This window comes from Hippopotamus amphibius, chromosome X, assembly GCF_030028045.1.
Source record: "Hippopotamus amphibius kiboko isolate mHipAmp2 chromosome X, mHipAmp2.hap2, whole genome shotgun sequence".
Lineage (NCBI taxonomy): Eukaryota > Metazoa > Chordata > Mammalia > Artiodactyla > Hippopotamidae > Hippopotamus > Hippopotamus amphibius.
The window spans coordinates 64,439,669-64,467,287 of NC_080203.1; the positions used below are offsets into that span (position 1 = coordinate 64,439,669).

General features: G+C 37.7%; 1 protein-coding gene across 3 annotated transcripts in view; it reads right to left on the reverse strand.

The window, feature by feature from the left end:
• Positions 1-27,619, reverse strand: part of APOOL (apolipoprotein O like) — a 113,695-nt gene that overhangs the window by 85,295 nt on the left and 781 nt on the right. The window lies entirely within an intron of this gene.

Here is a 27,619-nt window from a genome sequence, read left to right on the forward strand (position 1 = left end):
AGTGCTGTTTCAGGCATACCATCTTCTTTGTACTAGAGTCTTAGTCTCAGAATGCAAACGGACCTTACAGGTCTTCTGCTCCAACAATTCCTCTGATGATAGACTCCCTTCTGTAACAAACTACCAAGTGACCCTTGAGTCTATGTATGACCCCCTTCAGTAATAGGAAACTCCGCTAATAGATCATTCCATCTTTTTACAGCTCTTTGAGAAAGCTCTTCCATAGACTGAACTGAAACACATATCTACATAATTGTCACTGGTCCTAGTTCCACTCCTTTGGGTCATGCAGCACAGGTCCAGCCACTCTTGCCAATGAAAGCATATTTTAATTCCCCATTACTAACTTCTGGAATTCACTACTGTGTCCCCTGTACTACTTTCCATGGGTAATAAATTTTCTGACAATGGCCAGTGCCACTGAACTCTTCTTCTGTTTGAATGGAGATATTACCACATCTTTTTTTCTGAGTAAAACTGAAAAGGTGCTAATGCTTCATTTTGCAGCTGTCGCGTAAGAGCTAATATTTCTTGACAGCAACATGAAAGTCTTACGCAAGGATGCCCTGTTTTAAAGTAATCAGCAGTGAGTCACTAACAGGTCAGTATATATCAAGGTGCTTATTTTCTTCAGAAAATAATGAGTGGGTGAATCATCTCTAAGAGAATAACTATCACTAAATCTACTGAGAAAAGCGTCTATCAGTTACAGCATTATTTATTATACTGGTACATGAAAAGCAGATACTTTGCTGAAATAGGAAATTTTAAAACTCGGCCTGTATTTTTTTCATAAAATTCTTGAAAAAGATAGTGGTACTGAAGAACAAATAATCAAACTATGAAAATGAATCTGTACAATTTGGGCCTTCCACGTCAGCATTTCAAACAGTCTATTTCAAAGGACTGAAACACTAGGATCAAAAATAAAGAACCTGTGAAAAAGCTATAGAGGTAAAACAGCCACAAACTATAAAGCCTTTAGCATTTCAATCCTTAAAGGTTTGAGACTCTAGTATGCCTTAATTTACACTCATCAGTTAGACTTTTATAGATGATCAATGAAAATGGTAATCTCATTCCCACTCTACTAGAATTTTACCAATAGAATCCTTAAATTTAGGTTATTCTTAAAGAAACTTTTCTAAAGTCATGTTTCACAACATGACTTTTTGGTAAACAATCTCTGCAATAACCTCTGCTCAAATTACTCATAACCAAATAAACACATTATATTTTATACTTTTACAGATGACTTCTGTTATTAAAAACATCATGAATAACCATCAAGGGTCTGAAAGAAATCAAAATAAGTCTAAGAAGAAACAAGGCTGTAAATATATACTCATTTTAGTAAAAATTGCTAATATAACAACAAATTCCTATTCTACTTGCTTGAGACTACTGATGTTCACTGTCATGAGAAACAGGTTATCAGCCCACGAACATGAAGGAGGTGTGATTTAAATTGGGATATGAAGGTCAAAAGAAATTACCATTGTACTAGGTGCTGGGAATATAAAGATTCTTTTAAATACTAATAAAAACAACAGCAGCTAGAAATTACTGGACATTTGCTATAGCCCAGGCATAGTACTGTGCACAGCACATATTATCTTTTAATATCTCCTAGTATAAAATGCTAAGGAATAAGTACTATTCTTATCCTAATTGTTCAGCTCAGAAAACAGAAGTTTAGACAGGTTAAGTGATTTGACCAAAGTTATACAGCAGGTAGAGCTGGGAAACACTCACAGGAGCCCAAGGAGACTTGCATATGATTGTTTATAACAGCATTATTTGTAACAGAAAAAGGTGTGGGGGAAGTCACCACAACATCCATTAAGAGAATAGAGAAATAAATGTGGTATATTCTTCACAACAGAATACTACGCACAGTGGTCATTTCCATTGTGAACTAGAGCAACACACACACATAAATAAATATCACAAACAATGCTTTGATAAAAACAAGATGCAGGAGAACATAAGCAGCATAAATAAAATTTATATAATGCTTAAAAGTGTACAGAACAATACTGTATAAAGTTTAAGAACACATACATATATAGTAAAAGCCTAAAAACAGGTATAGCAATGTTAAATACAAAAGTGAGGAAAGTGGTTATGGGGAATGCAATCAGAGTTGGAAGGCTACACAGGAGGTTTCAACTGCATTTGCAGTGTTCACTAATACTTCTTTGTACATCAGTAATATTTTACATTAAATTAAAAAATCATAAATTATTTTGGATGTTTCAGTGGCTATTTGCTGCCTTCAAAATAAAATTCCAACTTATCCTAGCATTCAAACACTCCATCATTTTCCTATTTCTAATCCAATTTTATCTTCTATAAATAAACCCAAATTAACCTTTCTGATTTAGTCAGCCTAATTGGCTTAAGTTCCTAGAACATATAACAACGTTCAACACAAAGCCATTGCTGAGAAGTTAACTGCTTCATTCTTAGTAAACTAAATACTACCATTCAAGTCTGAAAGGCCTTAAACTATCATAATATATATGGGTTACTTCTTGAATTGCTAAGGATTTATTATATATATTACATGTTATAATATTTAAACATATGCTCTATTATATTATCCCTTGCATGTGGATATGTCTTCTGTCAACAAAACTGTAAGTTCCTTTAAAGCAGAAATGACATTGTAGAATTTGTGCACATCTGTACTGTACTTGGTGTGTAATCAATACTATTTCAGCTGTTGAATAGAACTTAAGGCATTTTATAGAGCTAGGATCCTCAGATAATTTAGGTTTTAATGCAATAAGAAATTCCTAATACAAGTTAATAACAGAGGTTCAGGACAAATCAAACACCCCACTTTGGAATGATGTCGATAGTCCTATAAAAAGTAACTACATACCTCTATTTGAAGATAAGGAAGCTGAAGTGTGATTACCATGATATAGAATCTGGTATAGAGCACAATTAAATATTTCCTTTACCAGCATAAGGTGCAGATTTTGGAGTTGGGGGTTACTTTTGCTTTTATTTTATTATTTATTTTTATTTTTAAACTTCTTTTTCAATCTTTATTGGAGTATACTTGCTTTACACTGTTATGCCAGTTTCTGCTGTACAACAAAGCAAATCAGCTGTATTTATACATATATCCCCATATCCCTTCCTTCGTGAGCCTCCCTCCCAAGCATCGCTCCCACCCTCCTTATCCCACCCCTCTAGGTCATCAGCAATCATCCAGTTAATCTCCCTGTGTTAGGCAGTTGCTTCCCACCAGCTATTAATTGTACATTTGGTAGTATATAAATGTCAATACTACTCTTTCACTTTGTTCCAGCTTCTCCTTCTCCACTCCCCATGTCCTCAAGTCTGTTCTCTATCTCTGTGTCTTTATTCTTCCTCTACCACTGAGTTCATCAATACCATTTTTTTAGATTCCACATATATGTGTTAGCATACAGTATTTGTTTTTCTCTTTCTGACTTATTTCACTCTGTATGACAGACTCTAGGTCCATTCATCTCACTACAAATAACTCAATTTCGTTCCTTTTTAAGGCTGAGTAATATTCCATTGTATATATGTGCCACAACTTCTTTATCCATTCATCTGTTGGTGGACATTTAGGTTGCTTCCTTGTCCTGGCTATTGTAAATAATGCTGCAATGGACATTGTGGTACATGTATTTTTTTGAATTGTGGTTTTCTTCAGGTATATGCCCAGTAGTGGGATTGCTGGGTCATATGGTAGTTTCATTTTTAGTTTTTTAAGGCACCTCCATACTGTTTTCCATAGTGGTTGTATCAATTTACATTCCTACCAGCAGTGCAAGAGGGTTCCCTTTTCGCCACAGCCTCTCCAGCATTTATTGTTCCTAGAGTTTTTGATGATGGCCAATCTGACCAGTGTAAGGTGATACCTCATTGTGGTTCTGATTTGCATTTCTCTAATAATTAGTGATGTTGAACATCTTTTCATGAGTTTGTCAGCCATCTGTATGTCTTCTTTGGAGAAATGTCTGTTTAGGTCTTCCACACATTTTTGGATTGGGTGGTTTGTTTTTTTGATATTGAGCTGCATGAGCTGCTTATATATTGTGGAGATTAATCTTTTGTCAGTGGCATCATTGGCAAATATATTCCCCCACTCCAAGGGTTGTCTTTACATCATATTTATGGTTTCCTTTGCTGTGAAAAACCTTTTAAGTTTCATTAGGTCGCATTTATTTTTGTTTTTATTTCCTTTACTCTAGGAGGTGGGTCAAGAAAGATCTTGCTATGATTTATGTCATAGAGTGTTCTGCCTATGCTTTCCTCTAGGAGTTTTATAGTGTCAGGCCTTACTTTCAGATCTTTGATCTATTTTGAGTTTATTTTTGTGTATGGTGTTTGAGAAGCCTCAATTATTCAAAAGAAAAGCAAGTAAGAAGTATAGCTGAGTCACAGCTGCAATCACAAAAAATACTCTCCTTAAGAAAAATTATTTAGTTTGTGTACTTTATGAGAAATATGCTGTACTTCTCATCTCTGTTACTCTTTATGTAATGTGTCTTTCTTCTCTGGCTGTTTTTCTAGATTTTCTCTTTTTTTCATAAGTATGAAAGTGATGTATACAGGGGAGTGGGATGTGTGTGTGTGTGTGTGTGTGTGTGTGTGCGCGCGCGTGCTGTATTTATTTTACATGAGGTTCTCTCTGACTCAGATCTGTGATTTGATGTATGTCATTATTTCCTCAAATATTCCTTCTGGTCTGAAGAAACATTATCAATAAATTTCAGTAAAGATTCAAACTTCAAGTCATGAGAAGAGTCCCTTTTTAAAGAAAAATTTTTCAAATGAAGTTTTGAAAAAAATGCATAAGTATAGCTCATGTTAACAATACCCTTTTTATCAATTAATATATTTTAAATCTATAGTTACAATAAATTTCCCTCTAAATATATTCAAATATAAATAATAAAACATAATTTTTTTCTTCAGATCTTTATTGCAGTATAATGGCTTTAAACTGTTGTGCCAGTTTCTGCTGTACAACAAAGTGAATCAACTGTATTTATACATATATCCCCATATCCCCTCCCTCTTGAGTCTCCCTCCCGCCCTCCCTATCCCACCCCTCTAGGTCATCACCAAGCATCGAGTTGATCTCCCTGTGCTATGCAACAGCTTCCCACTAGCCATCTATTTTACATTCGGTAGTGTATATATGTAATGCTACTCTCACTTCATCCCAGCTTCCCCTTCCCCTTGTGTCCTCAAGTCCATTCTCTACGTCTGCATCTTTATTCTTGCCTGCCACTAGGTTCATCAGTACCATTTTTCTTTTTTTAGATTCCCCATATATGAATTAGCATACGGTATTTGTTTTTCTCTTTCTGACTTACTTCACTCTGTATGACACACTCTAGGTCCACCCACCTCACTACAAATAACTCAATTTTGTTCCTTTTTATGGCTGAGTAATATTCCATTGTATATATGTGGCACATCTTCTTTATCCCTTCATTTGTTGATGGGCATTTATGTTGCTTCCATCTCCTGGCTACTGTAAATAGTGCTGCAATGAACACTGTGGTACATGCATCTTTTTTTTTTTTACCTTTTTTTTTATTGGAATATAATTGCTTTACACTCTTGTACCCGTTTTTGAGGTACACAAAAGTCAATCAGCTGTATTTATGCACATATTCCTGTATCCCCTCCCTCCCTCGACTCCCCCCCACACTCCCTGTCCCAGTCCTCCAAGGCATCATCCATCATTGAGCTGAACTCCCTCTGTTATACAGCAACTTCCCACTGGCTGTTTTACAGTTGGTAGTATATATATGTCTACGCTACTATCTCACTCGGTCTCAGCTTGCCCTTCACTCCCTGCCCTCCCAAACCTCGAGATCTCCAGTCCATTCTCTGCATCCGCGTTCTTATTCTCGTCTTATCACTGAGTTCATCAGTACCATTTTTAGATTCCGTATATATGAGTTAACATACAATATTTGTCTTTCTCTTTCTGACTTACTTCACTCTGTTTGACAGACTCTACGTCTATCCACCTCATTACATATAGCTCCATCTCATCCCTTTTTTTTTTTTAATTTATTTATTTATTTATTTATTTATTTATTTATTTATTTATTTTTTGGGGGGTACACCAGGTTCAATCATCCGTTTTTATACACATATCCCCATCTTCCCTCCCTTCCTTGACGCCCCCCCCAAGCCCCCCCCCCACCCTCCCCGCCCCAGTCCTCAAAGGCATCTTCCATCCTCGAGTTGGATTCCCTTTGTTCTACAACAACTTCCCACTGACTATTTTACAGTTGGTAGTATATATATGTCTGTGCTACTCTCTCGCTTCGTCTCAGTTTCCCCTTCACCCCCCGCCCCCTCCCATACCTCGAGTTCTCCAGTCCATTCTCTGTATCTGCATCCTTGTTCTGGTCACTGAGTCCAACAGTACCATTTTTAGATTCCGTATATGTGAGTTAGCATACAATATTTGTCCTTCTCTTTCTGACTTACTTCACTATGTATGACAGACTGTAGTTCTATCCACCTCATTACATATAGCTCCATCTCATCCCTTTTTATAGCTGAGTAATATTCCATGGTATATATATGCCACATCTTCTGTATCCATTCATTTGTTGATGGGCATTTAGGTTGCTTCCAAGTCCTGGCTATTGTAAATAGTGCTGCAATAAACATTATGGTACAAGCTTCTTTTGGGATTATGGTTTTCTTTGGGTATATGCCCAGGAGTGGGATTACTGGATCATATGGTAGTTCTATTTGTAGTTTTTTAAGGAACCTCCAAATTGTTTTCCATAGTGGCTGTACCAATTTACAGTCCCACCAACAGTGCAGGAGAGTTCCTTTTTCTCCACACCCTCTCCAACATTTGTTGTTTCCAGACTTTGTGATGATGGCCATTCTGACTGGTGTGAGGTGATACCTCATTGTGGCTTTGACTTGCATTTCTCTGATGATTAGTGATGTGGAGCATCTTTTCATGTGTTTGTTGGCCATCTGTATGTCTTCTTTGCAGAAATGTCTCTTTAGGTCTTCTGCCCATTTGTGGATTGGGTTATTTGCTTTTTTGGTATTAAGCTTCATGAGCTGCTTGTATATTTTGGAGGTTAATCCTTTGTCCGTTGTTTCATAGGCAATTATTTTTTCCCACTCTGAGGCTTGCCTTTTAGTCTTGTTTATGGTTTCTTTTGCTGTGCAAAAGCTTTTAAGTTTCATGAGGTCCCATTCATTTATTCTTGATTTTATTTCCATGATTCTAGGAGGTGGGTCAAAAAGGATGGCGCTTTGATGGATGTCATATAGTGTTCTGCCTATGTTTTCCTCCAGGAGTTTGATAGTGTCTGGCCTTACATGTAGGTCTTTAATCCATTTGGAGTTTACTTTTGTGTATGGTGTTAGGAAGTGTTCTAATTTCATTCTTTTGCATGTTGCTGCCCAGTTCTCCCAGCACCACTTATGGAAGAGGCTGTCTTTTTTCCATTGTATACTTGTGCCTCCTTTGTCAAAGATAAGGTGCCCATATGTGGTTGGGCTTACTTCTGAGTTCTCTATTCTATTCCATTGATCTTCCTTTCTATTTTTGTGCCAGTACCATACTGTCTTGATCACTATGGCCTTGTAGTATAGTTTGAAGTCAGGAAGCCTGATTCCACCAACTCCATTTTTCCTTCTCAAGATTGCTTTGGCTATTGGGGGTCTTTTGCGTTTCCATACAAATCGTAAGATTTCTTGCTCTAGTTCTGTGAAAAATGCCATTGGTAATTTGATCGGGATTGCATTGAATCTGTAAATTGCTTTGGGTAGTACAGACATTTTCACGATGTTGATTCTTCCAATCCAGGAACATGGTATGTCCCTCCATCTGTTTGTGTTGTCTTTGATTTCTTTCATCAATGTCTTAAAGTTTTCTGCATACAGATCTTTTGCCTCCTTAGGCAGGTTTATTCCTAGGTATTTTATTCTTTTGGTTGCAATGGTGAATGGGAGAGTTTCCTTAATTTCTCTTTCTGCTCTTCCGTTGTTAGTGTATAGGAATGCAAGAGATTTCTGTGCATTAATTTTGTATCCTGCTACTTTACTAAACTCATCAATTAGTGCTAGCAGTTTTCTGGTAGAGTCTTTAGGGTTTTCTATATACAATATCATGTCAACTGCAAAGAGTGACAATTTTACTTCTTCTTTTCCAATTTGGATTCCTTTAATTTCTTTTTCTTCTCTGATTGCTGTGGCTAACACTTCCAAAACTATGTTGAATAATAGTGGTGAGAGTGGACACCCTTGTCTTGTTCCTGTTTTTAGGGGGAATTCTTCCAGTTTTTCTCCATTGAGAACAATGTTGGCTTTTGGTTTTGCATATATGGCTTTTATTATGTTGAGGTAATTTCCTTCTATGCCCATTTTCTGGAGAGCTTTTATCATAAAAGGATGTTGAACTTTGTCAAAAGCTTTTTCTGCATCTATTGAAATGATCATATGGTTTTTATCCTTCAATTTGTTGATATGATGTATCACATTGATTGATTTGCGTATATTGAAGAATCCTTGCATCCCAGGGATAAACCCCACTTGATCATGGTGTATGATTTTTTTAATGCGCTGTTGCAGTCTGTTAGCTAGTATTTTGTTGAGGATTTTTGCATCAATATTCATCAGTGATATTGGTCTATAGTTTTCTTTTTTTGTGACATCTTTGCCTGGTTTTGGTATCAGGGTGATGGTAGCCTCGTAGAATGAGTTTGGGAGTGCTCCGCCTTCTGCAATATTTTGGAAGAGTTTGAGAAGAATAGGTGTTAACTCTTCTCGAAATGTTTGATAGAATTCGCCTGTGAACCCATCTGGTCCTGGGCTTTTGTGTGTTGGGAGATTTTTAATCACTGCCTCAATTTCCGTACTTGTGATTGGTCTGTTCATGGTTTCTATTTCTTCCTGGTTCAGTCTTGGAAGATTGTATTTTTCTAAGAATGTATCCATTTCTTCCAGGTTATCCAATTGATTGGCATATAGTTGCTTGTAGTAGTCTCTCATGATCTTTTGTATTTCTGAGGTGTCCGTTGTTACTTCTCCTTTTTCATTTCTAATTCTGTTGATTTGCATCTTCCTTTTTTTCTTGATGAGTCTGCCTAATGGTTTATCAATTTTGTTAATCTTCTCAAAGAACCAGCTTTTAGTTTTATTTATTTTTCTTATGGTTTCTTTCCTTTCTTTTTCATTTATTTCTGCTCTGATCTTTATTATTTCTTTTCTTCTGCTCACTTTAGGGTTTCTTTGTTCTTCTTTCTCTAGTTGTTCTAGGTGTAAGGTTAGGTTGTTTATTTGATCATTTTCTTGTTTCTTAAGGTAGGACTGTATTGCTATAAACTTCCCCCTTAGAACTGCTTTTGCTGCGTCCCATAGGTTTTGGGTTGTTGTGTTTTCGTTGTCATTTGTTTCTAGATATTTTTTGATTTCCTCTTTGATTTCTTTAGTGATTCCTTGGTTGTTTAAGAGTGAATTGTTTAGTCTCCGTGTGTTTGTCTTTTTTGCAGTTTTTTTCCTGTAATTGATATCTAGTCTCATGGCGTTTTGGTCTGAGAAGATGCTTGATATGATTTCAATTTTCTTGAATTTGCTGAGGTTTGATTTGTGACCCAAGATGTGATCTATCCTGGAAAATGTTCCATGTGCACTTGAGAAGAACGTGTATTCTGTTGTTTTTGGATGGAATGTCCTATAAATATCAATTAAGTCGAGATGGTCTAATGTGTCATTTAAAGCTTGTGTGTCTTTATTTATTTTCTGTTTGGATGATCTGTCCATTGATGTAAGTGGGGTGTTCAAGTCTCCCACTATTATTGTGTTCCTGTCGATGTCCCCTTTTATAGCTGTTAGCATTTGCCTTATGTATTGAGGTGCTCCTATATTGGGGGCATAGATATTTACCATTGTGATATGTTCTTCTTGGATGGATCCCTTGATCATTATGGAGTGTCCTTCCTTGTCACTTTTAATAGTCTTTACTTTCAAGTCTAATTTGTCTGATATGAGTATTGCTACTCCAGCTTTCTTTTGACTTCCATTTGCATGGAATATCTTTTTCCATCCCTTTACTTTCAGTCTATATGTATCCCTTGGTCTGAAGTGGGTTTCTTGTAGGCAGCATATAGAAGGGTCTTGTTTTTGTATCCATTCAGCCAGTCTCTGTCTTTTGGTTGGAGCATTTAATCCATTTACATTTAAGGTGATTATTGACATGTGTGTTCCAATTACCATTTTCTTAATTGTTTTGAGTTTGTATTTGTAGGTGTTTTCCTTTTCTTGTGTTTCCTACTTAGAGAAGTTCCTTTAGCACTTGTTGTAAGGCTGGTTTGGTGGTGCTGAATTCTCTTCACTTTTGCTTGTCTGGAAAGCTTTGGATTTCTCCCTCAAATCTGAATGAGATTCTTGCTGGGTAGAGTATAGGTTGGCTGTAGGTTTCTCTCTTTCAGGACTTTCATGATATCCTGCCATTCCCTTCTGGCCTGCAGAGTTTCTGTAGAAAGCTCAGCTGTTATCCTGATGGGTTTTCCCTTATATGTTGTTTGTTGCTTTTCTCTTGCTGCTTTTAATATTTTTTCTTTGTGTTTAGTTGTCGTTAGTTTGATTAATATGTGTCTCGGTGTATTTCTCCTTGGGTTTATTCTGTATGGGACTCTCTGTGCTTCTTGGACTTGGTTAATTATTTCCTTTCCCATGTTGGGGAAGTTTTCCACTAGAACCTCTTCAAATATTTTCTCAGACCCTTTCTTGTTTTCTTCTTCTTCTGGGATGCCTATAATTCGAATGTTGGTATGCTTAATGTTATCAGTGAGGTCTCTGAGACTGTCTTCTAATCTTTTTATTCTTTTTTCTTTTTCCTGCTCTGTGGCAGTTATTTCCCCCATTCTATCTTCCAACTCACTTATTCGCTCTTCTGCCTCAGTCATTCTGCTGGTTATAGCATCTAGAGTATTTTTAATTTCAGTTATTTTGTTATCCATTGCTGTTTGTTTTTCTGAGTTCTTATGAACTGTTTCTTGTACTTTCTCTATTTTGTTATCGAGATTTTGTATCATTTTTACTATCATTACTCTAAATTCCTTTTCAGGCATTTTTCCTTATTTCCTCCTCATTTATTTGGTCTTGTGGGTTTTTTTCTTGCTCCTTTGCCTGCATGGTGTTTCTTTGTTTCCTCATGGTTGTCCAAACTTTTGGGGTTGCTTGTCCTTGGGTTTTTTTGCGTTATTCTGTGACCAGCAGAGGTTCCTTTATTGTTCGTCTGTAAGCGTCGGTGTGTGGGGAGGGAGAGGGTACAACAGTGGCTCCTTCTCCTGGGAGGGAGTGAGCAGTGGTGCACTGATGTCTCAATCAGGCTTGGAGGTGCCTGTTGCAGAGGGCGCCGGTGGCTCAGGCGTAAACAGAAAGTCTTAGAGTTGGGCCTCTCTCGGGGGTTTTTTTCTTTTCTTTTCTTTTTTTTTTTCTCTCGGCAGCCTCCCTGCTGCTGGCGTTGCAAGGGGTTTTAATCTAGCCCCACCCGAGTGCCTGAGGGTACTTGTTATCCCTGAGCGCCTTAGGTGGCCCACAGGGCGTCTCTCCACTGCCTGTTGCAGAGGCGCGGAAAGAGAGAGAGAGGCTATGCGCGTGGCTCCTCCCAGCCGCCAGTGAGCCTGCAGCCTCCAGCCGCCATCATGGCCGGGCAGCTCTCAGGAACGGGCACTCCTCTCCGCGGGCCTCCTCCCTCCTGTCCTCTCGGTCCGTCACCCTACCGGCAACAATGTTTCCCACACTGAACCAGCTCTCCTGCTCCCACGCTCCCGCTCCTGGACCCTCCGTTCAGCCGCGGATCGATGTCTCGGTCCGGGAACGCTGAGCTGCGCTGTGGACCCTCCGAATGTTTCTCACTCCCTCCCGTCTGCCACAGCTCCGCCGCTTCACCCTCTTTGAGCCCTCGTAGATGCCTCCCTACCGGCTATGTCGGGCTCCCCGCAGTCCCATCCAGTGTCCGAGGCCGTCTGCTGGTGTTCAGCTGGTTCTCTGTGAGAATTACTGCGTCCTTCCGTGCATTCCCAATGCATCTGTGGGGAGGGATGCACTCCACGTCTCTCTACTTCGCCGCCATCTTTTCCTCCCTGTCCTCATCCCTTTTTATAGCTGAGTAATATTCCATTGTATATATATGCCACATCTTCTTTATCCATTCATTTGCTGATGGGCATTTCGGTTGCTTCCATGTTCTGGCTATTGTAAATACTGCTGCAATAAACATTATGGTACAAGTTTCTTTTGAGATTATGGTTTTCTCTGGGTATATGCCCAGTAGTGGGATTACTGGATCATATGGTAGTTCTAGTTTTAGTTTTTGAAGGAACTTCCAAACTGTTGTCCATAGTGGCTATACCAACTTACATTCCCACCAACAGTGCAGGAGAGTTCCCTTTTCTCCACACCCTCTCCAACATTTGTTGTTTCCAGATTTTCTGATGATGGCCATTCTGACCAGTGTGAGGTGATCCCTCATTGGGGCTTTGACTTGCATGTTTCTGATGATTAGTGATGTTGAGCATCTTTTCATGTGTTTGTTGGCCATCTGTATGTCTTCTTTGGAGAAATGTCTCTTTAGGTCTTCTGCCCATTTGTGGATTGGGTTATTTGCTTTTTTGGTATGAAGCTGTATGAGCTGCTTGTATATTTTGGAGGTTAATCCTTTGTCCGTTGTTTCATTGGCAACTATTTTTTCCCATTCTGAGGGTTGCCTTCCTGTCTTGTTCATGGTTTCTTTAGCTGTGCAAAAGCTTTTAAGTTTCATGAGGTCCCATTTGTTTCTTCTTGATTTTATTTCCATGATTCTAGGAGATGGGTCAAAAAGGATCTTGCTTTGATGTTGGTCATAGAGTGTTCTGCCTATGTTTTCCTCTAGGAGTTTTATAGTGTCTGGCCTTACATGTAGGTTTTTAATCCATTCTGAGTTTGTTTTTGTGTATGGTGTTAGGAAGTGTTCTAATTTCATTCTTTACGTAGCTGTCCAATTTTCCCAGCACCACTTATTGCATCTTTTTGAATTATAGTTTACTCAGGGTATATGCCCAGGAGTGGGATTGCTGGGTCATACGGTAGTTCTATTTTTAGTTTTTTAAGGAACCTCCATACTGTTCTCCAAAGTGGTTGTATCAATTTACATTCCCACCAACAGTGCAGAAGGGTTCCCTTTTCTCCATACCCTCTCCAGCATTTACTGTTTCTAGATGTTTTGATGATGGCCAATCTGACCAGTATGAGGTGATACCTCACTGTGGTTTTGATTTGTATTTCTCTAATAATTAGTGATGTTGAGCATCTTTTCATGTGTTTGTTGGCCATCTGTATGTCTTCTTTGGAGAGATTTCTATTTAGGTCTTCTGCCCATTTTTGGATTGTGCTGTATTTTCTTTTTTTTTTGTTACCAAGCTGCATGAGCTGCTTGTATATTTTGGATATTAACCCTTTGTCAGTTGTTTCTTTCAATATTTTCTCCCATTCTGAGGGTTGTCTTTTTGTCTTGTTTATGGTTTCTTTTGCTGTGCAAAAGCTTTTAAGTTTCATTAGGTCCCATTTGTTTATTCTTGTTTTTATTTCCATTACTCTAGTAGGTAGGTGTAAAAGGATCTTGCTGTGATTTATGTCATAGAGTGCTCTGCCTATGTTTTCCTCTAAGGGCTAAACATAAAAGTTTTAATCTTATATTTGCTTATATGGGTGTCACAGAATCCACTCATTCATTGATTCAACAACCATTCAATTCTCTACTGCATGCTATATCTCAAGAACCTGAGAGACTTGAGACACAAATATGAATAAAACATAGATACTGTTTTTAAGGAAACTCTCAGCTTAATGAGGGAGAAAAACACAAAAATAAATGCAATATATGGTTTTAAGCAGTATAACAGAAGTGTGTACAATGGGGACACAGAGAAGGAATTGATCTCTTCTATTTAGGGGGCAGAGATAAGGAACATATCCTCATTTTGAAGTATTTCAAGGAGATGGAAAATTTTACCTACAAAGGATGTAAATTTCCCAGTCTATGCAGGCCTGGAATAACTTAAAATTTAACCATGTACTATTATGAACTATTACTTAATTAATATTTCTCCAACCAGGATACTTTGTTCTCAAGGGCAAGAAGTCTAAAAATTATTCAAAGTTTTAACTCAGTCAACAAACGCTTCCTAAAGAAACACTATGCTCCTGGCAGGTGCCCTCTTAGGCCATGAGGGATATAAATATGCAAAGATATTGTTCTTGCTCTCAAGTATTGTATAATCTCTAGTGTGGGAGTCAGACAACATATCACCAGTAAAGGATGATACAAGGATATGATAGAGGACTTCCACTTATGGAAAGATGAAGTAGATATACTTTTTCCAATTCCTTCCACTGAGTACAGCTCAAAACCCTGGATAGTATGTAGAAAATAAGTACGGGAAGACTCTGAATGGTGGAGAGAAGACAGCAGACGAGTCAGGGACCTCAGGACCCAGGAACGGCACAGCAGTGAGGCCCCTGGAGTTTATTTTTGCCTCATATGTCTTAGACTGGGTGCTGGAGAAACTAGCGACACGGAAATGGCAACCAATGAAGACAAAAACCCAAGAAAAGCCTGCTCTCTCTAGCCAAAACACCAGGAAAGGGGTGGCCTAACAAGACACAAAACTTTTATACAATAGCCACTCTACTATAGCCAAACACCACAGACAAAACTGAGGCTATAACCCCACCCGCACAAGCAAAGGCTGAGGGGAGAGCCTAGACTTCCACTCTGGCTAGGCTGAAATAAGGCATTCTATCACTCCCCATCCCACCAAGGTAGTGTTAAAGAAGGTGGAACTGTCATCCCTGCCAGGTGGTAATGAGCCCTGGCCCCCAAGATATTAGTAGAGATAATGTAGGTAACCTGAATATCCATCACCACCTTGTTACCATTTGATGATAGTGAAAATCGTGACTCTCCACGAGGCTTTCTCAGATACCACCTTAGCAGGCAGCCCCTCCCCTTCTCTGCTAAGGTGGTATCTGAGAAGGCCTAGTGGAGAGTCAGGATTTTCACTATCATCAAATGGTAACAAGGTCACTCCCCACCCCCCACCCCCACCCCAACAGTGGTCATTAGTGGGAAGCACTAATGAGGTACTCCTACTCCTCCCAGCCAGGGTGGTAAGAGCAGAAGCCTGTGGGAGACCTAAACTCCCACTCTTGCCCAGGAATAGCAAAGGGGCCCTCCCCTCCTTGGGTATCAATAGAGACTGAGTAGGGAACCTTGACTCCTACCCTCCACCTGGTAGTAACAAAGAAGCACTGCTCTTTCCTTTGCCAGAGTAGTGTTAGAGAAAGCCAACTGAAACAGAAGTTCTGAATAAAATTATATCATAATATAAAAACATAAAGATATTAATTGAAAACTACTCATTATAAAAAGAACCAGGAAAACCTCAACTTGAATTTAAAAGGACAATAGACAAACACCAACAATGAGGTGACAGAGATGTTAGAAATATCTGACAAAGATTTTAAAGCAACCATCATAAATATGCTTCAACAAGCAATTATAAACATATTTGAAGCAAATCAAAAAATAGAAATTTTCAGCAAAGAAACACAAAGTCTTGGCAGAGAAATATAAGATATAAAAAAAATGGAAAATTTAGAACTGAAAAATACAATGACTGAAATAAAAAACTCAATGGATGAACTCAAAGAACCCAAAGAAATTCATACCAAGACACATCATAGGTGAATTTCCGAAAACTAAAGAAAAAGAAAAAATATTGAAAACAGTGAAAGAGAAACAACATCTAAACTATAGGGGGAAAATGATTAAAATAACTGCAGATTTCTCATCAGAAACCATTCAGTCCAGAAGGAAATGGCACATTTCTCAAGTGATGAAAGAAATGCACTGTTAACCTGTATTTCTATATCCAGACAAGATTTCCATCAGGAATAAAGAAAGAAAACTATAAGAATTCTTCACCAGCAGACCAACCCTAAAGGAATGGTTAAACTAAGTTCTCTGAAGAGAAAGAAAATGATAAAAGAAGGAACCTTGGGATATCAGGAAGGAAGAAAGAACAATGGAAAGAGTAAAATTATGGATAACTACAAATATAATAGCTATTCCTAGAAAAATCACTAAAAGAATTATACAGGAGATGCATTCAAAGTACTACAGATAAATCAAAATGGAGTTATAAAACAGGTACCAAAAGAAAAAAAAAAAACCACCACAAAGGCAGGAAAAAGAAAACACAGAAAGACAGAACAAACAGAAAACAAAAATAAAATGGCAGACTTAAACCCTAACATATCATATTGCATTACATGCAAATTGTCTAATTATACTAATTACAAAAACAGATATTGGCAGCATAGGTTAAAAATATGATCAATTATAAGCTGTCTCCAATAAACTCACTTCAAATAGAATGATACAGGCAAGCTGAAAATGAAAAGATAAAAATGGATATACTACACAAACAGTAATCAAAAGAAAGCAGGAAAGGCTATATTAATATCAGGTAAAGACCAACTCAGGACAAAGAAAATTACCAGTGTCAGAGACATTTACATGATAAGAAGACTGTGATAGACTGAATAATACCCTACCCTCCTGCAAAGATTTAGATGTCTGAATGCCCACAAGCTGTGAATATGTTCCCTTAGATAGCAAAAGGAACTCTGCAGATGTGATTAAGTTATAGGTTTTGTGATAAAGAGATAACGGTAGCTTATCAGGGTGGTCCCAATGTAATCACAACTACTCTTACAAGGATGTTGAGGGAGTTTTGACTACAGAAGAGGAGTATTGTAATGCAGCATGTGAAAGACGTGATCAGCCACTGCTAAGTTTCAATATGGAAGAAGAGATCATGAGACATGGAATGCAGGTGGTGTCTAGAAATTAAAAAAGGCAAGGAAATGGATTTCCCCCAGAACCTCCAGAAGGAATGCAGGCCTGCTGACACCTTGATTTTAGCCCAGTGAAATTGATTTTGGACTTCGGACCCCCAGAACTGTAGCGTCATAAATTTGATTCTGTGGTAATTTGTTACATTAGCAACAGGAAACTAATACAAGGGTCAATCCACCAAAAACCAGTTTTTTAAAAAATCAAACATAATTAGCAAAGAACCCAGAAATCACACTTTTGGGCATTTATTCCAGTGAAATGAAAATTTATATCCACACAAAATCATGCACATGCTTCTTCATAGCAGCTTTATTTGTAACAGACCCAAACTGGAAACCTGCATTTGGTTCTTGTATGTAGTATGAGGAGCTTGGTGAAACCTCTCCCTCAAAGAGACATCTATTAAACTAGTCAAATTAGCAAATTCTGTGGATATGGATCAAAGGGCTTACAACAAATTGAGATGCTTTTACTCAACAAAATCTATAGAACATGGTAAGAAGAGTGGGAGACAGTTGCATTCAACTTAGAGCCTGTAACCCTCCCCTGCCCCCCACCAGTGCTGTGTTATAGAAGAGCTATTCTAGAAAGCTCTTCAGCAGAGTGCTAACTCCCATCTTCCCCTGAGCTAAAAGAGGTATCCTAGGTAGATTTGGCAATTGGTGAAAACTGGCAGATACCATACACACTGATTCCCCATCCCCAGCTCGTGCTCCATGGAGAGGATTCAGGAAGGTGACTGGTGAAAATTCCAGTCCCCTATTCCCTCATATCTCTATGTTACTAAAGGGCTATTCTGATACTCACAGTATCTGACTGGCACACCATAAAATATCCACTGAATACAAGAAAAGGCAGTAAAGGAGGAAGAAAAGAACAAAAAAGACATGAGACATAGAAAATGAAAGCAAAATGGCAAAAATAAATCCAATCATATCAATAATTACATTAAATCTGAGTGAGTTAATTCAATCAAAAGATAAAGACTGTCAGATTTTATTAAAAAGAAAACAAAATCCTGTCCAAAGGAAACATATTTTAGATTCAAAGCTATAGTTAGGTTAAACGTAAAAGCATGGAAAAAGAGATACCAGGAAAACAGCCACCATAATTTGATTCTGAGACAAAAATAACAATAACTAGAGCTAAAGAGACATATAATGATGAGAGTAAATCTATCAGAAACATATAACAATTATAAACATATATGCACCTAACAACAGAGCCACACAATAGCTGAAACAAAAGCTAACAGAAAACACAGAAAGGAAAACCAGAACAAACAGAAAGCAAAGAACAAACAAAACAAAGGAAAAAATAGACAATATAATAATAATAGTTAGAAAATTCAATATTTCTTTTTAATAATGAATTCAGTTAGGCAGAAAATCAGCAACACATAAGATTTGAACAACAATATAAACTAAGTAGACCTAACAGACTTTCACAGCACTTCCACCCAACAACAGCAGAATATAATTCTTATTCAGTGCATATGGAGCATTCTCCAGGATAGATCATACAGTAGGCCATAGGACAGGTCTCAAAAGATTTAAAATTGTACAAAGCATGGTCTCTGACCACAACATAATTAAATTAGAAATGAACAACAAAAAGATCTGGAAAATGCACAAGTATGTGATAAATAATAAAAAAACAAAATACTCCTAAATACCAACAAGCCAAAGGAAAAAAGTCACAAGTAAAATTAGAAAATACTTTTGAGTTGAATGAAAATGAAAACGAAAACAAATGACACCAAAACTTATGGATGCAGTGAAAGCAGTGCTGAAAGGGACATTTATATATAGCTGTAAATGCTAAAAAGAAAAACAGTACCTCAAATCAATAATTTAATAATTTACCTTGGGAAAATAGAAAAGCAAACTTAACCCCAAAGCAAGCAGAAGGAAGGAAAGAGTGAAGATTGGAGTGGAAATAAATGAAATAGAGGAAAGAAAATCAACCCAGAAAATCAACACATCCAAAAGTAATTTCTTTGAAAGGAGCAATAAAACAGATAAACCTTTTGATAAGGTAACAAGACAATTCAATGGGAGGATTAATTGTCCCTGCCAGGTGCATGGCTCTGTGAATTTTTGTCATAGAAGCTGTACTGTGAATTTTATCACAGGGGTCCAAAATTTCAGCTTTTGCTATAGGCAGAAATATAAACACAAAAATACATTCCAAAGTTAAGTGCAAATTCTGGTTTTCAACTATTTACACTGCTCCTTTCCTTCCATTAGTTGAGATGAATGAATGGATATAATGATATTTTCTCTGCTTACAAAATTAAGTTCTGTTTAACTCTAATGGCTCTTTCATGATAAACACAAGGATTTGTGTTTCAATTAGACTAAGGTAAATATTTTGCTTTAACCATATTTTGATCAGTACCAAAATATGCCAAAAACAAATTATAAAATTAATTACCTAGTAAAGTAATACTAATCATTGTTGTGGTAGAGGGAAAGAATAAGAAATCTAGGCAGGGGTGTATAATCCTCTCACAGGAAGAGACAGCAAATATTTGAAATAAAAAATACAACCTACCACCACATGGCAACTAGCAGTTCTTAATGCATGTCAGGTGCTTAATACATACTTGTTGAAGAATTAAATGAATGAACTAAAATGAACAAATATTATGTACTGTAGGCATTTAAACCACTTCCTCTTCTTTTCTCCCATAGTAACTTTTAGATATCTTTTATTTTGAATACAACTTGTGTTTAGTTATAAATTTCCCCCACTAGAGTCCATTCCTTGAGGACAATACTTTGATGTTGTTCTTCTTTGTCCTTCCTCTTTTAAAATTGATTAATTCATTCATTTCCTTTAATCTCCAAATTTCACTCTAATTCGTCCACCATAGGTAGCTATTTTAATGTATTTAATGATTATCTTTTTGTTTGAATTTTTACAAAATGCATATTGTAGTAATGTGTTACATGTATTTTTAATTTTTTTACATAACTCATCTTTTCTTACTGTTTTCACAATTTAAATGGTGTATTAAAGATTTGTTTCTTATCCTTTTTCATAAAACATAGCCTTTTATATCCATCTGTGTTCCTATGTGTACATATAACCCACTTCTTCTAGCTGCTATATAGTACTGCATAATGTACATTCACCACATTTCACCTATCCACTGTCAGTGATGGACACCTATATTGCTTCAAACTCCCCATCACCATAAAAAAAACACTGCGATGAATATCCTTCTCTATGTGCCCTCATGAACTTGTATATCTTCATGATATACATTCAAGAACAGAATTGCCATGCCATAGGATATGTGTATACACTTAATTTCACTAAATAATATCAGATTGATCTCTGTAGAGAACCACAGAGGACACAGAGGACATTGACTTGGAGTAACAATCCTGAGAGCGCATGACCGACTACATGGCTGCAGGCTGTTCTGAAAGCAGAACTAGTCTCAAGGAAAACCGATTGAGATAAAGCAGTCATATAGCCCATGGCTCCAGGCTCCAGCTCAGAGTTAGAGATAAACTATCTCCCCTAGTAGTCATAAAAAACAAGGTGTTCACAAAATCTGGAAACAACAAATGTTGGAGAGGGTGTGGAGAAAAGGGAACTCTCCTGCACTGTTGGTGGGAATGTAAGTTGGTACAGCCACTATGGAAAACAATTTGGAGGTTCCTTAAGAAACTACAAACAGAACTACCATATGATCCAGTAATCCCAGTACTGGGCATATACCCAAAGAAAACCATAATCCCAAAAGAAACTTGTGCCATAATGTTTATTGCAGCACTATTTACAATAGCCAGGACATGGAAGCAACCTAAATGCCCATCAACAAATGAATGGATAAAGAAGATGTGGCATATATACACAATGGAATATTACTCAGCTATAAAAAGGGATGAGATGGAGCTATACGTAATGAGGTGGATAGAACTACAATCTGTCATACAGAGTGAAGTAAGTCAGAAAGAGAAAGACAAATATTGTATGCTAACTCACATATATGGAATCTAAAAATGGTAGTGATGAACTCAGTGACAAGAACAAGGACGCGGACACAGAGAATGGACTGGAGAACTCGAGGTATGGGAGGGGGCGGGGGGTGAAGGGGAAACTGAGATGAAGCGAGAGAGTAGCACAGACATATATATACTGCCAACTGTAAAATAGATAGTCAGTGGGAAGTTGTATAACAAAGGGAGCCCAACTCGAGGATGGAAGATGCCTTAGAGGACTGGGGCGGGGAGGGTGGGGGGGGACTCGGGGCGGGGGTAATCAAGGAAGGGAGGGAATACGGGGATATGTGTATGAAAACAGATGATTGACCTTGGTGTACCCCCAAAAAAATAAAAATTAAAAAAAAAAAAAAACAAGGTGTTCTGCTTTTTTTCTCTAATTGAAGCATATACCTCCTGATGTCCGTTATCGTGATTTATAATCTAGAAAGCTAGAATGCTTTTTCTCGATAAATACGCTATGGGAATCAGAACTCGGGACTCTTGACTGGCTTGGTCTTGAGTCCCCTGACCTCATGCTTTCCTATACTCTTGTGTAAATTTTCTTAATTCCGCTGTGCCACTCACATTCAGGTTCGTTCATGTGGATGAGATCTCCACAGATCTCCATAGTAGCTATACCTGTCAACGCTCCCACCAGTAGTACACGGCGGTGCTTATATTCCAATATCCCTAACAACATTTGGACTTAATCAGCATTCTATCTTCCCCTAGCTTAATAAAATGTTACCTTATTGTTCTAATATGCAGTTATCTGTTAATTATTTTGAGCATCTCTTCATGTGCTTATTAGTTTTAGCGTATTCTCTTCTATATACTTTTTGTTCATATCTCGTTGATCTTTGTATCCCCAATGTTTATCACTATCTCCTGCACATTATGGGCATTAAGATGTAGTTGTTTTTTTTTTTTTGAATGAATGTATAAAAGAATAAGAACGTACGAAAGTATAAACAGCATAGATGCAGGGGATATTTTAAGATGATCCCAAGATCAGATCCTCATGTTCTTAAATGAAAGAAGGAATACAACAGAAAAATCAAATTTGGTGAAGATAAAGGAATTTTGCACATGTTGATATCACGTAGGATAGGAATTTTGCACCTAAAGATATCAAGTAGGAATTTGGAAATATGAATGAATGAGGTGAAATATAGAGCCAGGTTGAGGAGGGGATATGGTAGTAGCAGTTAGCCTAGTGATATGAGAAGTCCCTGGTAAGTTTCAGAATGACGGAGAGAAAAGATCCAAAAACAACCAGGCCAAATCTACATTAAGTATGCAACTCATGCCTTAGCTTAGAGTACTAATATCCATCAAGTTTATATAACAGATGGTCTCATTCAGGAGAGATTACAGAAATGGGTTATATTTTTCCCTGAGCATGTTCAAATTATACTAAGTAAATCTTATTAACCACCACAAATTGCTACTTGCACTGGTTGTCTCAGTGTTTTTTTAATCCTCGGGCAACCAATCTCCCAATTTAAATTACAAGATCTTGATAAGTTAGCTTCTAATTGCAACTCTAAATATATTCTACCATATTTTCAACAACTGTATTACTTACTTCTGGAAAGTATTCAAAAGTAAATTGTACCAGACAGATCATGAACCCCAAAAGTATCCATCCATTGCTTTGCCCCTTCTAAGAAGTCTTAGAGCATGTGACAACTATATTGCTCCTTTCTGTGATTTCTAACATAGGTCACTATGCTTTGAACTACAGAACTGATGCACTGGCCAAAACTGACTGGACCAGGAATTGGTACTGAGCCCAAGGCAGCCAACAAGCGACTGCCTTACAAAGGGGCCTGATATGCAATTTCTGCTTAAAAAGGGTATTTTGCAGTGGTTAGTGACTAGCCAACCCAATCAGATCTTCTCTCTAGGAAAGTCTAGATAGGAAACACATAGAGTTAGCAGAAGCAGAACAGTCATGAGAATGGTAATTACCAGAGTTGCTATGGTATCCAGAACTGTTCTTCTTGAGATTTGTTTATCTGGTGAGACAGTTTCCTAGGCTTTCTTCCTAACCTATGTAACTTTCCATTAAACCACTACTTAAGATAACTTAAACTTGCCTCTGTTCTTCATAACCTGAAAAAGCCTAATACTCTTTTTTCTCTAACCTGAAAAAAAGCCACAAATTCCCCCCTAAATCAGTGGTTCTTGAACCTAGCAACACATTCAAATCACTGGTGGGCTTTTAAAATATTAAAATGCCCCATATGGGGTAGAGCTCAGGCATCAGTACTTTTTTTTAAGCTCCCCAGATGATTCTAATGCACACCTAAGATAAGGAAATATTGACTTACATGAGCCCATTATGCAAACATTTTAGGGTCTAAGTCAAGCAATCTTTTATTTCCATAGTAAATGAGGTTCGCAGAACCCCTAACAGCCATCTGTGAGGACAGCATCACGGGGAATAGCTCAGTCATATGGGTGTGGTAGGAGGCAAGGCAGAGATCATTTTCACTCTACGGCATAAAGCAACATCCTGGAACCTATACCAAGTATGGTTAAGGGTTCTGAAGCATAACTTTCAAAGTTACACTGAAAATAAAGATGTTCAACAATGCTGAGTAGGAAGTGAAAAACTGATTTTGCTGGAGATAACCAACAGTCTCCCCAAAAATGAACTTTACTTTGCTAGGTTCCAACTATTTACTGACGTCAGTCACATGAAACAAAGAAGAAAGAGACAAGCACTAAAGTTGACACAAAGCCTGGTTATTACCAAGGATTTAGAAACCTTTAGGTCTATGACATCCATGTTCCTCCCCATCCCCATCATCCTTGGCTCAAGCCCCAAAACACAATTCCAGAGTCATGTATCATCTCCTGTATTCTAATTTCTACAGTGCTCTGTGTTTTCTCTTCACTGACCAAACTTTCTGCTACTCCCCAAAACTCCAAAAGCTCTTCCATTGTGTCTACCCTCCTCGCTCCTTGCCTGAAATGAAACATGGCCGTCCCGAGGTCACTGCTTCCCTTGTAACTCTCAAATGGAGGCTATTCCAAGTGTCTCGGGTATAGGACGTAGAGTTTGTCTTCTTCTGATTCCCAATGCTGTTGCTAAGCCATTACTTCTCCAGCCTTAGGTAAAAATCTCTGTTCTTGTTAATTAGGAAGTGGAACAAGTAAAACCCTCATGAATGGGAATGTAAATCGGTACAACCACTTTGGAAAACTATTTGGCAGTAGCTACCAAAGCTGCATGCCCTATGACCTGGTGATCTCACTCCTAGGTATATACTTAACAGCAATGTGCACTTATATGCACCAAAAGACATATACAAGAATGTTCATAGGCACATTATTTGTAATAGCTGAAAACTGAAAAGAATTAAAATGTCCATTAACAGTTGAATGGATATATAAATCATGATATATTCACCCTCCAGAATATCATACAGCAATAAGAATGAATGAACTAGCATACACATATAATGACTGAATCTCAAAAACATAATATTGGGTGAAAGAAGCCAGACCTAACAGAGTAAATACTGCATAATTCCATTTACACAAAGTTTAAAATAGGCAAATTTAATCTATAGTGGAGAAGGAGCAAAGGGGAGGGTTTCTGAGCTGCTGGTAATGTTTTTTTTTTTTAATTTGGGTGCTGCTTGAACAAGTATGATCATTTTTTGAAACTTTACCAAGCTGCTTATGATCTGTGTACTTAATTGTATTTATGTTATACTTCAACTGAAAAAAGTTTCCATAAAGGATAGAAAAGTAATTCTCCTTTGAGGCTCATACCACCCATCTACTCATCCTTAGCACCTGCCTCCTGGTCACTTCATCACATCAAAGATTTAGGATCCTGGTTAACAGTCTTCTTCTATACTCTAAATCCTGCCATAACTCTGAGTGACTTTATGTCCATGTGGCTGAACCGCTCAAAAGCCTCAACTCACTGTTCTTTGACCTCACCTTTTTAGACCTTCATATTCACTCCACTGCAGTTACCCACTCCATGAGTACACCCTGAATTTGCCATTTCCCAGAACTTGTTAATTGCTAAAATCATAAACTCGACAAGCTTTTCTCTGACCACAACCTCCTATTTCAGCTTTGATCTCCTTTATGCTTTACTCCTGTTCTTTAAGCCAATAAAACTACCTATCATAGAAAACTTTTTGTGAGAATTAAATGAAATAATGTGCATTAACAATAATACAGTGTCAGACACACAGGAAATAGTCAATACATGGTAGCCATATTTCAATATTAAGTATTCTATTACAAACAAACATCTTTCATAAATTTTCCTTAAATTCACTAAATCTCTGGCATTAATGAAATCTGGCTTTTGACACTACTACATTCCTCCCAATCCTTTTAAATGAAGGCCAGTCCTCCAGCCATTCTCTTTGCTTCAGGAAGTCAGGAGGCGAGATCAGTACAGTACTTGTTTTCAAGGCTAATTCCACATCAATGTTCCACCATCACATCTGCTCAAAAAGCTCTTATCTTTTAAAATGTATGTAAACTATTTTCAGAGTTATCTACCAACATGCAGGAGTCCTGTCTACCTTATTCCTTATTATTAAACTCTGGGGCTTCAAAATTAACACAGATCACCCTTTTTGTACCTTGGCCTCACAGATGCTTCCTCAAGCTTAAGCCCCACGATCTGGACTCAGACCATAGGAATTTTGGATCCAGACCTACCACTTACAACTGTGTGACTGTAGGAAAGTTACTCAACCTTTCTAAGCTTCAGTTTCTTTACCTGTAAAATGCTGGTAATAAACAGTACCTACTCATAGGGCCCCTGTGAAGCATAAATGTGAAAATTCACATAATGTGCTTAGCAAAATGCCTAGCACGGTAAATGTTCAATAGCATAATAGCTGTGATCACTATTATTAATTCTTACTAGTTTTTGGCACGTTTCCCCTTGTCCCCAAACTTGCTCAGGTATCCTGACATTTTTTTCCACCAGTTTTATTGAGATTTAATTGGCATATAGGCTCCCACTTTTTTAAATGAAAAGACCTTTTCTGGAATTTGTTACCCCCATTTCAAGATTTCTTCCCTACCTTTCACCACAACATTTTTCTAAAGAGTAATGTACACCTCCCTTCCAGGAGGCAAGGAGTAGCAGAAAGATCAGGGACTTTGAAGCCAAATATACTTGTGTTTGAATCTGGTTCTTGCACTTAATAGCTGTATAAGCCGGAGCAAGCACTTTTTCTAAGCCTCAGTTTTTTCATATGTAAAATGAGAATACTACCTATTTCTTACAGTCATTAAGAAGATTAAATTGAAATAATACATGCAAAGCAGCTGGCCAAAGTAGGTACTAAATGAGTGCCAGTTTCCCACTCCTTATCCTTTCCCTAACCCCTTACAATCTAGGTTCTCACTCTATCACTTTACCTCACTTCAGCTCTTATGAATTATGACTTTGGGCAATTTAATTGAATTTTCTAAACCTTAGTTTTTCATTTGTAAAATGGTAACCATTAACATCTACAACATAAAGCTGTCTTGAGAATTAAGTGAAATAACATACGCAAAGTATTTTAGCATGGTGCCTGGCCTTGTAGTAGGCACTTAATAAATGGCAGCTACCAGTGACTTATTAGTGGTCAAATCAAAAGACTGCTCAACTCACTCCTTCTCTAGGCTTCAGTGACAACACACTATTCAGGTCTGCTTTTTAACCATTAACCATTTCTTCTCTCTCTGTACTCCCTCCATGATGGTTCTTTCTTTATTTTCTTCAACCAAGTGTGAGCTCTCTCTTCTGAACCCTCAGATCACTTTGTACTTCTCCTGAGGCAAGGCACTTTCCATACTCTGAAACACAATCATTTGTTATGTGATGCATATCTAACTTAATTTAATATCTTTCATCTCCATTGCCTGGCACTAATTTATTCATGCAAAATTTATTGAGTACCTAATATAAACCATACCTGTGCTAAGTACTAAGGATACAAAAATTAACACACAATTACTGTCCTCAAGTAGCTTATAGTTTAGGAGGGTACAATATACAAGTAAATAGTCTGTTATTTGCAGTATGATAAGTCCTATGGTCAAAGTACGCCCAGAGTCCTCTGGGAGCACAAAGAGGAGTTATTTAAATCAGACTGGGGAGATCTGGAACACTATCTTGGAAAAGGCATTTTGTATTTAGCATATGGGGAGGCAGTACACAAATCCCTGTTAAATGAATGAGTGAAATGTGAATAGAAACTAACTAGATGAGGACGGGAAAGGGCACTTCAGGCCCATAGAAAGAGGAGAGAAATAGGCTTGGAGTACAGATGTTAGGAGAGTTCCTGAGAGACAGGAAATGAAGTTGGAAACCCAGGGCAGGGTCGGCTGTTCTAGACATAGGAGTCTGACCTGACCCTAGAGAACAGAGGATGGAGTGCCTATAAAGATTTTAAGTAGTGGAGGGGCATAATCAGATTTGCATTTTAGTACTCTGGCAGTGCAGGGGAAAATGAATTCCACGAGAGCCAAGGGTGTTGTGGTAATTCAAATAAATTCTGAAAGCAGAAATGGAGAGAGAATGGCGAATCAAGACGGATACTGAACCTGAATTATCCATATTTGTATCTCCTTCAAGCAGTGCGTTTTACACTTAAAACCCGCTACAAATATCTACCCA